General features: G+C 37.4%; 1 long non-coding RNA gene across 1 annotated transcript; it reads right to left on the bottom strand.

Moving 5' to 3' along the window:
- Positions 1–3,030: 3,030 nt before the first annotated feature.
- On the bottom strand, positions 3,031–12,667 carry LOC123732121 (uncharacterized). The gene is made up of 4 exons (XR_006762977.1): positions 12,433–12,667; positions 9,925–10,023; positions 5,558–5,705; positions 3,031–3,277 (listed from the first exon to the last, which is right to left on the bottom strand). It is a non-coding gene; the product is annotated as an uncharacterized lncRNA (long non-coding RNA).
- Positions 12,668–13,117: the final 450 nt, after the last annotated feature.

Genomic DNA, 13,117 nt, shown 5'->3' with positions numbered 1-13,117 from the left:
AGTTCATTCAGACAGTGGAACAGATTGATGCTCCTCTCTGGAGAGGGATTCTCCCTGATCTTCTCCTTGATGTACTTGACAGTTTCATCATGGCTCAGTGAGCTGCTTCTTGTCTTTGTCAGTAGACCTCGTAAGTGCTTCTGATTGGATTCCAGTGAGAGGCCAAGAAGGAAGCGGAGGAACAGGTCCAGGTTTCCTGTCTCACTTTGTAAGGCTTTATCCACAGCACTCTTGTAGAAAGTAACTTCAGACTCGTCTTTTGTTTGCAGTGTGTCAATTAGATTCTCATTGTTGTTGATGAATGAGAGGAACACATATACAGCAGCCAGAAACTCCTGAATGCTCAGATGCACAAAGCAGTACACCTTGTCCTGGTACAGAACACATTCCTCTTTAAAGAGCTGTGTGCACAATCCTGAGTACACAAAGGCTTCATTGACATCAATGCCAGCCTCTTTCAGGTCTTCTTCATAGAAAATCAGATTGCCCTTCACAAGCTGTTGAAAAGCCAGTTTTCCCAGTGACAGAATACTCTTTTTATTCCAGTGTGAACCTGTCTCTTCTTTCCCAAGATACTTTTCATTCTTCTGTTTGGTATGAAACACCACAAGGTGTGTGTACATCTCAGTCAGAGTCTTGGGCATCTCTTCTGTCTTATGTTTCAGCATGTGTTCAAGGACTGTTGCAGAAATCCAACAGAAGACTGGAATGTGGCACATGATGTGGAGGCTCCTTGATGTCTTTAGGTGTGAGATGATTCTGCTGGCCAAGTCCTCATCACTGAATCTCTTTCTGAAGTACTCCTCCTTCTGTGGGTCATTGAACCCTCGTACCTCCGTCACCTGGTCAACACACCATGAAGGGATCTTATTGGCTGCTGCTGGTCGGGTAGTTATCCAGAGGAGAGCAGAGGGAAGCAGATTTCCCTTGATGAGATTTGTTATCAGAACATCCACTGAGGTTGACTCTGTGATGTCCCAACAGATCTTGTTCTTCTGGAAGTCTAGGGGCAGTCGGCACTCATCCAGACCATCAAAGATTAACAGAACTTTGTACTTGTTGTAGTTGGAGATTCTTGATTGTTTGGTTTCCATTGAGAAGTGATTGAGAAGTTCAATCAAAGTGTTTTTGTCCCCTTTCATCAAATTCAGCTCCCGGAAAGGGAATGAAAATACAAATTGGACATCCTGATTTGCTTTTCCTTCAGCCCAGTCCAGAATGAACTTCTGCACAGAGACTGTTTTTCCAATGCCAGCGACTCCCTTTGTCAGCACAGTTCTGATACGTTTGTCTTGTCCAGTTAAGGGTTTGAAGATGTCGTTACATTTGATTGCAGTCTCTGGTCTTGCTTGTTTCCTGGTTGTTATCTCAATCTGTCTCAGCTCATGTTCATTATTGACCTGTCCTGTTCCACCCTCTGTGATGTAGAGCTCTGTGTAGATCTTATTGAGAAGTTTTGGGTTTCCTTGTTGAGCGATCCCCTCAAATACACATTGAAACTTCTTCTTTAGATTAGATTTGAGTTCACGTTGGCAAATGACAGCAGGATCATCTGAATCTAGAAATAACACAGAGGATATTAATATTACATCTGTTTTAATGTCTACAGTATTGTAGGACTGTTATAAAGATTTAAATTATCATAATTTATTCTCTTAACTGACTGTATAAATGTTTTCATAATGCATTACAGACTGGTGTGACTGATTATATTATTATTGGTATTATTGATGGTATTATTAATGTTGTCTCACTCTCTGTCTCTCTAAATTAATCAACACAACACATCCCTGCTGCTACTTGTTGAGGCCACTAGGTGTTGTGTTAAGGCTGCTACAATATCATTGAGTTACACAGCTACTTTAGCTGTACTTTAGCTACAGCTTTTAAATGTTATAAAACAGCATTCAACATGAGGCAGACAGATCTTACATTTCTCCAGTGTGTCAGCGAGCTCCTTCTGGTTCATTTTCCTCAGGACGTGCAGTGTGATCTTCAGAGCCCCCTCTCTGGCACTGCTCTCCTGCCTCTCATCTTCAGCATCCACCACTTCCTCATCCTGCTTCTGACTCTCAAAGCCTTCTGGGAGTTCTGGACTAAGAATCCTCTTGAACATCTTCAGCTCGTTCTTCACAAATGTAATAATATTCTCTTCAAGCAACTGAAATAAATCAAGTAAATAAGTTAAGCAAGAGAATAAATGCTTTCTCATTAACACATTAATGAATGATTGACAGATCAACTTTACTTGAGGTCAACAAAAACAAATGTTCATAACAGGACCACATACACTGAATATGGAGGCCAGGTCTGTTTGATGACTCTGGGAAGACTGACCACTGAGAATGTCTGACTCTGATCTCTCCTGTTGGTTTCTGTGCACAAAACATGAGATTACATCTCCTCATCCAGGGAGTGAGTGAGTACGGACAGACAAACAGACAGACATAGACAGAAAGCGGGACAGACAGTCAGAGACAGACAGACAGAAAGAGACAGACAGAGACACAGACAGACAGACAGACAAACAGAGATAGACAGAGACAGACAGAGACAGAGACAGACAGACAGACAGACACAAACATACAGACAAAGAGAGACAAACAGACAGAAAGCGGGACAGACAGTCAGAGACAGGCAAAGACAGACAGAGACAGACAAAGACAGACAGAGAAAGACACACAGACAGAGACAGACAGAAATTAGAAAGACACATAGACAGACAGAGACAGACACTGAAACAGAGAGACAGACAGACAGACAGACAGACAGACAGACAGACAGACAGACAGACAGACAGACAGACAGACAGACAGACAGACAGACAGATACACAGACAGACGGAGATAGATACACAGACAGACAGACAGACAGACAGAGATAGATACACAGACAGACGGAGATAGATACACAGACAGACGGAGATAGATACACAGACAGACGGAGATAGATACACAGACAGACGGAGATAGATAGACAGACAGACAGACAGACAGACAGACAGACAGACAGACAGACAGACAGACAGACAGACAGACAGACAGACAGACAGACAGACAGACAGCAAAATACACACAGACAGAGAGACAGGCAAAGAGACAGACAGACAGATAGACAGACAGAGAGACACACACACAAGGAGGGAATATTGTGTTTGTTTAATATTGTTTTAGGACTATGAAAATGGACGAAAGGATTAGCCTATGGATTATGAAAACTACAAAAAGAAAATGGGAAAATGGGATAGGAGAAATGACTAGAGACAGTGTTGTTTAACCTGTTGGGTCTAGGGGGCAGCATTTGCACGTCTGGATAAAAAAAATGTACCCGATTTAATCTGGTTACTAATCCTACCCAGTAACTAGAATATGCATATACTTATTATATATGGATAGAAAACACTCTAAAGTTTCCAAAACTGTTTGAATGGTGTCTGTGAGTATAACAGAACTCATTTGGCAGGCAAAACCCTGAGACATTTTCTGACAGGAAGTGGATACCTGATGTGTTGTATTGACTTTAAACCTATCCCATTGAAAAACACAGGGGTTTAGGAATATTTTGGCACTTCCTATTGCTTCCACTAGATGTCACCAGCCTTTACAAAGTGTTTTGAGTCTTCTGGAGGGAGATCTGACCGAACAAGAGCCATGGAACGATGATGTCCCATTAGACACCTGGCGCGCGAGTTCATGTTGGGTACCCTCGTTCCAATACGTTATAAAAGAGTATGCATTCGTCCACCTTGAATATTATTCATGTTCTGGTTAAAAAGGCCCTAATGATTTATGCTATACAACGTTTGACATGTTTGAACGAACGTAAATATATTTTTTCCCCTCGTTCATGACGAGAAGTCCGGCTGGCTTAGATCATGTGCTAACAAGACGGAGATTTTTGGACATAAATGATGAGCTTTTTTGAACAAAACTACATTCGTTATGGACCTGTGATACCTGGAAGTGACATCTGATGAAGAGAATCAAAGGTAATGGATTATTTACATAGTATTTTCGATTTTAGATCTCCCCAACATGACGTCTAGTCTGTATCGCAACGCGTATTTTTCTGGGCGCAGTGCTCAGATTATTGCAAAGTGTGATTTCCCAGTAAGGTTATTTTTAAATCTGGCAAGTTGATTGCGTTCAAGAGATGTAAATCTATAATTCTTTAAATGACAATATAATATTTTACCAATGTTTTCTAATTTTAATTATTTAATTTGTGGTGTTGACTTGACTGCCGGTTATTGGAGGGAAACGATTTCCTCAACATCAATGCCATAGTAAAACGCCGTTTTTGGATATAAATATGAACTTGATAGAACTAAAAATGCATGCATTGTCTAACATAATGTCCTAGGAGTGTCATCTGATGGAGATTGTAAAAGGTTAGTGCATCATTTTAGCTGGTTTTATGGTTTTGGTGACCCTGTCTTTGACTTGACAAAACATTACACACAACTCTTGTAAATGTACTGTCCTAACATACTCTAAATTTATGCTTTCGCCGTAAAACCTTTTTGAAATCGTAAAACGTGGTTAGATTAAGGAGATGTTTATCTTTCAAATGGTGTAAAATAGTTGTATATTTGAAAAATTTGAATTTTGACATTTATTTGGATTCAAATTTGCCGCTCTTGAAATGCACCTGCTGTTGATGGAGTGCACCACGGGTGGCACGCTAGCGTCCCACCTAGCCCCAAGAGGTTAACTCACTGACCATGACCCATGAGTTCTTCTTACCTTTGTTCAGTAGAAAAGTCTCCCTCTCTAAACTCTATAGGTTGACGCAAAGACCGGTCACTCTTCATGGACACACAGCTGGGAACAGGGGAGGCTGGTCTCTCGTGCTTGATTGGACTTCAACACAACAGAGACAAACATTACATCTCTCATCTACTCTGAGCTCAGATGGGGAAACATAAGAAGAGCTCTGGATCAGACAGACAGACAGACAGACAGACAGACAGACAGACAGACAGACGACAGACAGACAGACAGACAGACAGACAGACAGACAGACAGACAGACAGACAGACAGATACACAGACAGACGGAGATAGATAGACAGACAGACGGAGATAGATAGACAGACAGACAGACAGACAGACAGACAGACAGACAGACAGACAGACAGACAGACAGACAGACAGACAGACAGACAGACAGACAGACAGACAGACAGACAGACAGACAGACAGACAGACAGACAGACAGATACACAGACAGACAGACAGACAGATAGATACACAGACAGACAGACAGACAGACAGACAGACAGACAGACAGACAGACAGACAGACAGACAGACAGACAGACAGACAGACAGACAGACAGACAGCAAAATACACACAGACAGAGAGACAGGCAAAGAGACAGACAGATAGATAGACAGACAGAGAGACACACACACACACGGAGGGAATATTGTGTTTGTTTAATATTGTTTTAGGACTATGAAAATGGACAAAAGTTTTAGCCTATGGATTATGAAAACAACCAAAAGAAATGTGAAAATGGGAGAGGAGAAATGACTAGAGACAGTGTTGTTTAACTCACTGACCATGACCCATGAGTTCTTCTTACCTTTGTTCAGTAGAAAAGTCTCCCTCTCTAAACTCTATAGGTTGACGCAAAGACCGGTCACTCTTCATGGACACACAGCTGGGTACAGGGGAGGCTGGTCTCTCCTGCTTGATTGGACTTCAACACAACAGAGACAAACATTACATCTCTCATCTACTCTGATCTCAGTTGGGAAACATAAGAAGAGCTCTGGATCAGACAGACAGACAGACAGACAGACAGACAGACAGACAGACAGACAGACAGACAGACAGACAGACAGACAGACAGACAGACAGACAGACAGCAAAATACACACAGACAGAGAGACAGGCAAAGAGACAGACAGAGAGACACACACACAAGGAGGGAATATTGTGTTTGTTTAATATTGTTTTAGGACTATGAAAATGGACGAGGGGGAGGCTGGTCTCTCTTGCTTGATTGGTCTTCAACACAACAGAGACAAACATTACATCTCTCATCTACTCTGATCTCAGATGGGAAACATAAGAAGAGTTTAATTCCAAAACGCTACATATCCATTTTCAGAAATGTTGGTAAATTAGCTTTTATTGTTTAAAGAAATTATTAATGAGATTGGTGTGTTTTTCACTATCTAATCATGACATGGGGTTGATCAATGACAGACATGTATTTGTTTAAAATCTATCACTTAATGATTTCATTTCAGAGAGACAAATATTAATTGTGTTTTTATGTTGGATAAAAGTAGAGACTCAGAGCTAGAAAATGGTATATCATACACTACAGTTGAGGAACAATGGGAAAGTAATTCTGCTTTGAAAGTTGATAAACTTGTAACATCACTTTTGAGAGAATGTCCTTTGAATGTTTTGGTACCTACTGGAGAGCTCTTCTTTGTCTACAGGGCTGTTACTTTGGCAGATAATGTCACCCATCTAAATAAATAGTTGGTATATATATAATTAACTAAATGTATGGTGTTTTTGTTTTATGTCAGTTTAATTTTGTTATGCTATAAACATTTTATTTTATTATAAGTGGTAAAAGGAACTAGAAAATGTTATATTTTGCAATTCTCAGTAATTACTACTTTAGTAAAGAATTACACATTATTCAGTACTACTGCAGTTGCTACATAATTCCAATAGATGGCAGCATAAGACCACAAATGATATTTCAGAATATTAGTTTAGTTTTCTCCCTGGATGCACCACCACTCCCCCTCACAGGAAAACTCCTGTGTGAGCTTCTTTCTGTCCCTTTACACACTGCTAATGCAAGAGGAAGGACTGAAAAAGCATTTAACAGATTACTGTGAAGTAATATAATGATGATTCATGTTTATTATTACCTGTTTTTATGCTCATGTTTGAAATTATACTTCATTACTATAACGATTATCAATAAGCCTGAACATTAATTCAGACACCTCTGGTTGAGAAAAACGTATTTTCCTGGTACATTCATTGTCAAATTCATCAACCACCATCGAGCCACTCTGTCTTCTCTCTCTAGTAGTCAACTCAGCCCCAGTAAAAAGCTGGTGTCTTCACTCTGCCTTCTCTCTCTAGTAGTCAACTCAGCCCCGCTAAAAAGCTGGTGTCGTCACTCTGCCTTCTCTCTCTAGTAGTCAACTCAGCCCCGGTAAAAAGCTGGTGTCGTCGCTCTGCCTTCTCCAGGGGCATGTTGAGGTAAATTTACTAACCGAGAGGGTTGAATTATGTAATTTATTGGTGGGCTGGAAGGTGCACTCTTGTCTTTTCTATTCCAAGGTTGTTTACTCGCAATATCAGATATTAAGATTACTTTTTATAATGCATGTATACTGAGGTTGAGGTTCTGACTAGTGATAATTTACCCGGGGTTCAATACCTGCTATAGTCACTATTATTTTGCTCTCCCAAAAGCAACACAGCCCTAAAACGAGATATATAGCTAACTAAAGTCATGTTAATGAGTGACCATTTTAGAAAATCATGGGACATATAGTCTGTGGTTGCATGCTATTTTATGTCAATCATACAGCTGCTTGTAGCCTATAACTGATGCTTTGTGGTCTTATGCTGCCATCTATTGGAAATATTTAGCAATTAAAAGTTATTAATGCACATTCAGACGTTGGTGAGGCAGCTGAGAATTTAAAAAAAAAATGGAATGTGTCCAGCCTACTTGAGGCGCCCCGAAAATAATATTCAAAAGTTTAGTCCTTGGATACAGAGGGGTTAAACACTAAAGTTACCGTCCATCTAGTGAAGAGAGGAGAACCGGACAGAGGTAGCCAGCATCCGTCAACGAGAGAGGGAGGATAGGATAACTAGGATGCTGCTGGTAGAGTAGCTAGCTAGTTTACCAGCTGTACCGACTAGCTAGGATAACTAGGATGCTGCTGGTAGAGTAGCTAGCTAGCTTACCTAGCTGTACCGACTAGCGAGGATAACTAGGATGCTGCTGGTAGAGTAGCTAGCTAGCTTACCTAGCTGTACCGGCTAGCTAGGATAACTAGGATGCTGCTGGTATAGTAGCTAGCTAGCTTACCTAGCTGTACCGACTAGCTAGGATAACTAGGATGCTGCTGGTAGAGTAGCTAGCTAGCTTACCCAGCTGTACCGACTAGCTTGGATAACTAGGATGCTGCTGGTAGAGTAGCTAGCTAGCTTACCTAGCTGTACCGACTAGCGAGGATAACTAGGATGCTGCTGGTAGAGTAGCTAGCTAGCTTACCTAGCTGTACCGACTAGCTAGGATAACTATGATGCTGCTGGTAGAGTAGCTAGCTAGCATACCTAGCTGTACCGACTAGCTTGGCTAGCTAGCAGGACGTTCATCTGTCGTTTGTCTCGATGATGATGACGAATCCGGTGAACCACAAAATGAAACAAGGATAGAGAGTGAAAAGGATCTGGCTACACTCATACTGTCCCTGACCGTAAACCAAAAGCAAATTGAACAATAAACTTCGGTGTCTCAACACTGTAACAAACTCTGTCATTATTCCCCAAGATCACCTCAGCCAACTCTGCACGTAACCTGACAATATGTTTGGCGCCACACAGTATGGGGACGTGGACAGTTCTGTACGGGGACGGGGACAGTTCCAGAACGCGGACAAGAGCAGTGCCACACAATCAACTAAACCCAGTCTTTACAGTGGGTTACATTAGTAATATTCATTTTTCTCTATGTTAAACAAACATTTATTGCAACAATATTTTGAGATCTGGGCCCATATCCACAAAGCGTCTCAGAGTAGAAAATTGGTCGTATAAGTGCTGAGAATACAGACATTTTACACTTCTGGGTATAAATTAAAGCTATGCATGAAGTCTCTACTCCCACCTAGTCAGCAGATATTTAGGACACCTCGTGAGCTGTCCTAAGTAGTTAAGAGTTAACAGCAGGTGTCTTGATAATACTATAGAATAATGCAGCGAGTCAGTGGTTCCTGCACCACATGTAAATACTTTGGGGTAGTAAAAATATTGTTTTCTATTTCTATATGATCAATCCATTAATAATATAGACCTACATGCAACAGTATGTCTTGTGCTTTTGGAAATTATTTATGAATAATATGTATGTGTAATATTTATTTATAATATTTATGTATAATATTTATGTATGATATTTATGTGTAATATTTATGTATAATATGTATGTATAATATTTATGTATCACAAGTGATACCATGTATGTCTGCATAGCATTTTGTCTTCATTTTGGCAGATTAACTCATGCTTATTTCTGAAGATTATCTCTGGTTTTCACCCAGAGGCTAAGGAGTTGGAGCTGAGGCGGGATTTGAACCTGTGTTTGAAAGGTGGCTGGTTCGAATCCTGGGCCGAGTGCTGAAATAAACAGGTGGAATTGATCTGACCACTGGAGGGCTGCTGGGTTCACATCCTCAAAACAATCACCATTCGTTGATCAGAACTCTAGAGATTCTTCTTCACTGAACCCAAAAATATATCACTTTTAGTGATTCCATATATTATGGAAGTGATAGAAGCCTTTTTGGTTCTATAAGGAACCTTCTTTTCTAAGAGTGTATAATAAACACATAAACATTTGATTATTTAATTTTCTACATCATGTTATTTCAAGTTATCTCTTTGGAGCGCAACATCACGTTGTTAAAAAATTATCCTAAATTAGGCATCTCGGGTGTTCCAGCTAAACAATGGATGTATAGCGTTTTGCAATACAAAAATATTATACACAATCCTAAGCTATTAATTAAAAATCTGAGAACAGTAATATTGAAGGTACCCATTAGCAACCATTTCTGATTTAAAAACAAACGTGAACATTTTTGGAAATATCATTTTTGAAATAAACTATTAATAATTCTTAAACAAAATTGTCATCTCACCTCTTAGATTTGGTGTCATGTTCCCCAGAGAGACTCATTTTAGAGGCAGGGTCCCCCTCCTTCCTCTCCCCAGAGAGACTCATTTTAGAGACAGGACCCCTGAACAGAGATCCAACATGTTGGTTGTGGTTAACACAGTGACAACTAAACAGAGATCCAGCATGTTGGTTGTGGTTAACACAGTGACAACTAAACAGAGATCCAGCATGTTGGTTGTGGTTAACACAGTGACAACTAATTGTTGATTGTCAATTGTTCTCATGTATTCATTATCTCTTAGAGAAATAAAACATTTACTAACAGACATAGAAACAGTCAGGTGAGTTAATGCATCACATTAACATGTTGTTGTGACATTTCATCTCCATGGTAACTGTCAATAATAATAATAAGTCACTGTTTGTTAAGGTAGTTATACACAGAACAACAACAATAATAATAATAGTAATAATAATAATAATAATAATAATAATAATTCACTGTTTGTTAAGGTAGTTATAGACAGTACAGCAACAATAAATATAATAATAATAATAATAATAAGTCACTGTTTATTAAGGTAGTTATAGACAGTACAGCAACAATAATAATAATAATAATAATAATAATAATAAGTCACTGTTTGTTAAGGTAGTTATAGACAGTACAGCAACAACAACAACAATAATAATAATAATAATAATAATAAGTCACTGTTTGTTAAGGTAGTTATAGACAGAACAACAACAATAATAATAATAATAATAATAATAATAATAAGTCTCTGTTTGTTAAGGTAGTTATAGACAGTACAGCAACAATAACAATAATAATAATAATAATAATAACAATAATAATAATAATAATAATAATAATAATAATAATAAGTCTCTGTTTGTTAAGGTAGTTATAGACAGTACAGCAACAATAATAATAATAATAATAATAATAATAATAACAATAATAATAATAATAACAATAATAATAATAATAATAACAATAATAATAATAATAATAACAATAATAATAATAATAACAATAATAATAATGATAATAATAATTCACTGTTTGTTAAGGTAGTTATAGACAGAACAGCAACAATAATAATAATAATAATAATAATAATAATAATAAGTCACTGTTTGTTAAGGTAGTTATAGACAGTACAGCAACAATAACAATAATAATAATAATAATAATAACAATAATAATAATAATAATAATAATAATAATAATAATAATAAGTCTCTGTTTGTTAAGGTAGTTATAGACAGTACAGCAACAATAATAATAATAATAATAATAATAATAATAATAACAATAATAATAATAATAATAATAACAATAATAATAATAATAATAATAACAATAATAATAATAATAACAATAATAATAATGACAATAATAAGTCACTGTTTGTTAAGGTAGTTATAGACAGAACAGCAACAATAATAATAATAATAATAATAATAATAATAATATGTCACTGTTTGTTAAGGTAGTTATAGACAGTACAGCAACAATAATAATAATAATAATAATAATAATAATAATAATAATAATAATAATAATAATAATAGTAATAATAATAATAATAAGTCACTGTTGGTTTAGGTAGTTATAGACAGTGCAGCAACAATAATAATAATAATAATAATAGTAATAACAATAATAATAATAATAATAATAATAATAGTAATAATAATAATAATAAGTCACTGTTTGTTAAGGTAGTTATAGACAGTACAGCAACACAAGGCCATGTCTCACACTTATTTGTATTCACTAACAGTAGACTATTTATTGTCTTTCAATCTGTTGTTTTCTAAATGTATCTGAGAATGTAGACAGAAGGGCTAAAACGGACATGATTGATCTGAGGGGGAAATCATTGATACATTCAACGTTTATTTGCAACAAGTAAGAGGTTTTATATTATGTAAAGTAGACTAGGTTATAATGTATAATAGCAGTTTGTTAGTGAAATGCAGATCAAGGTCTATACCTCAGATATAGCCTACATATCATAGATGACCAGTCTAAACCTGTTCAGATCAACATAATGTTATAGTCCTACCAGTAGCAGGACAGAGAATGTACTGTATATAGCCTACATACCATAGATGACCAGTCTAAACCTGTTCAGATCAACATAATGTTATAGTCCTACCAGTAGCAGGACAGAGAATGTACTGTATATAACCTACATATCATAGATGACCAGTCTAAACCTGTTCAGATCAACATAATGTTATAGTCCTACCAGTAGCAGGACAGAGAATGTACTGTATATAACCTACATATCATAGATGACCAGTCTAAACCTGTTCAGATCAGTTCACAGAGACCATCAGGTTTGTCGGCATGATAAGTGATCATAGCCTTATAATAGTTTGTAGGCAGTCTAGACCAACAGTACGAGAGTCTGCCCGTCTTTCCTACATACCAACACATTTATTCAATGTTACCGAGAAATATGTGCCACAGTTTCAACAGCCATTTTTGTAACTGCATAGACAACACACTTACTTTCACGTTCATATGAGGAAATCACAAAACTTCTGACAGTCACTGGTGCAGCCGCCTGTTTTCTTGCAGATGAAGTAGCTTTCACAGGCAACTCATTCAACCAGCCTAAACAACAGGAAATACAAGATGTCAAATGGTCAAAAGTGAATCTCAATATAGCCATATACATTAGAGAGAGGTATATTGCTGCAGATGTTGGATCTTAATTTGAGCCGGTTTGCTACACTAGGAAAATAATCCTGCAGAAACAGGACATTTCAATTATTGTGTGGATTATAATTAATGAACAGTTTTAAAATGGAAAAGTGGAATTTATCATCTTCAGAAACCTTTTCTAAAGTTTAATTACACTCAAATACACTACAAGTTTAGTTTTTCTGCATCAGGGTGATCAAATTAAGATCCTACATCTGTACAGAGTTTATGTCTTTATCTGAAAAGGGCAGTTTGAATTATTAGCAATAACATTGCAACTGTCAGCTGATGTAAACCTCTGTGATTGGATGTTATAGACCCCCATACATATCCCCATGTACAATTATGTGTACAGATGTAGGATCTTAATTTGATCACCCCCACTGCAGAAGAACTTTCCAGCAATGCAGGAAATGTAAAACTTGAAATGTATTTGAGGTTTAAAAAGGCTTCTGAAGTTTGTAATTTCCACTTAGAAATTTCAGACTTG

The sequence above is a fragment of the Salmo salar genome, unplaced genomic scaffold (assembly GCF_905237065.1).
Source record: "Salmo salar unplaced genomic scaffold, Ssal_v3.1, whole genome shotgun sequence".
NCBI lineage: Eukaryota > Metazoa > Chordata > Actinopteri > Salmoniformes > Salmonidae > Salmo > Salmo salar.
This window is presented reverse-complemented; position numbering and strand designations above follow the sequence as displayed.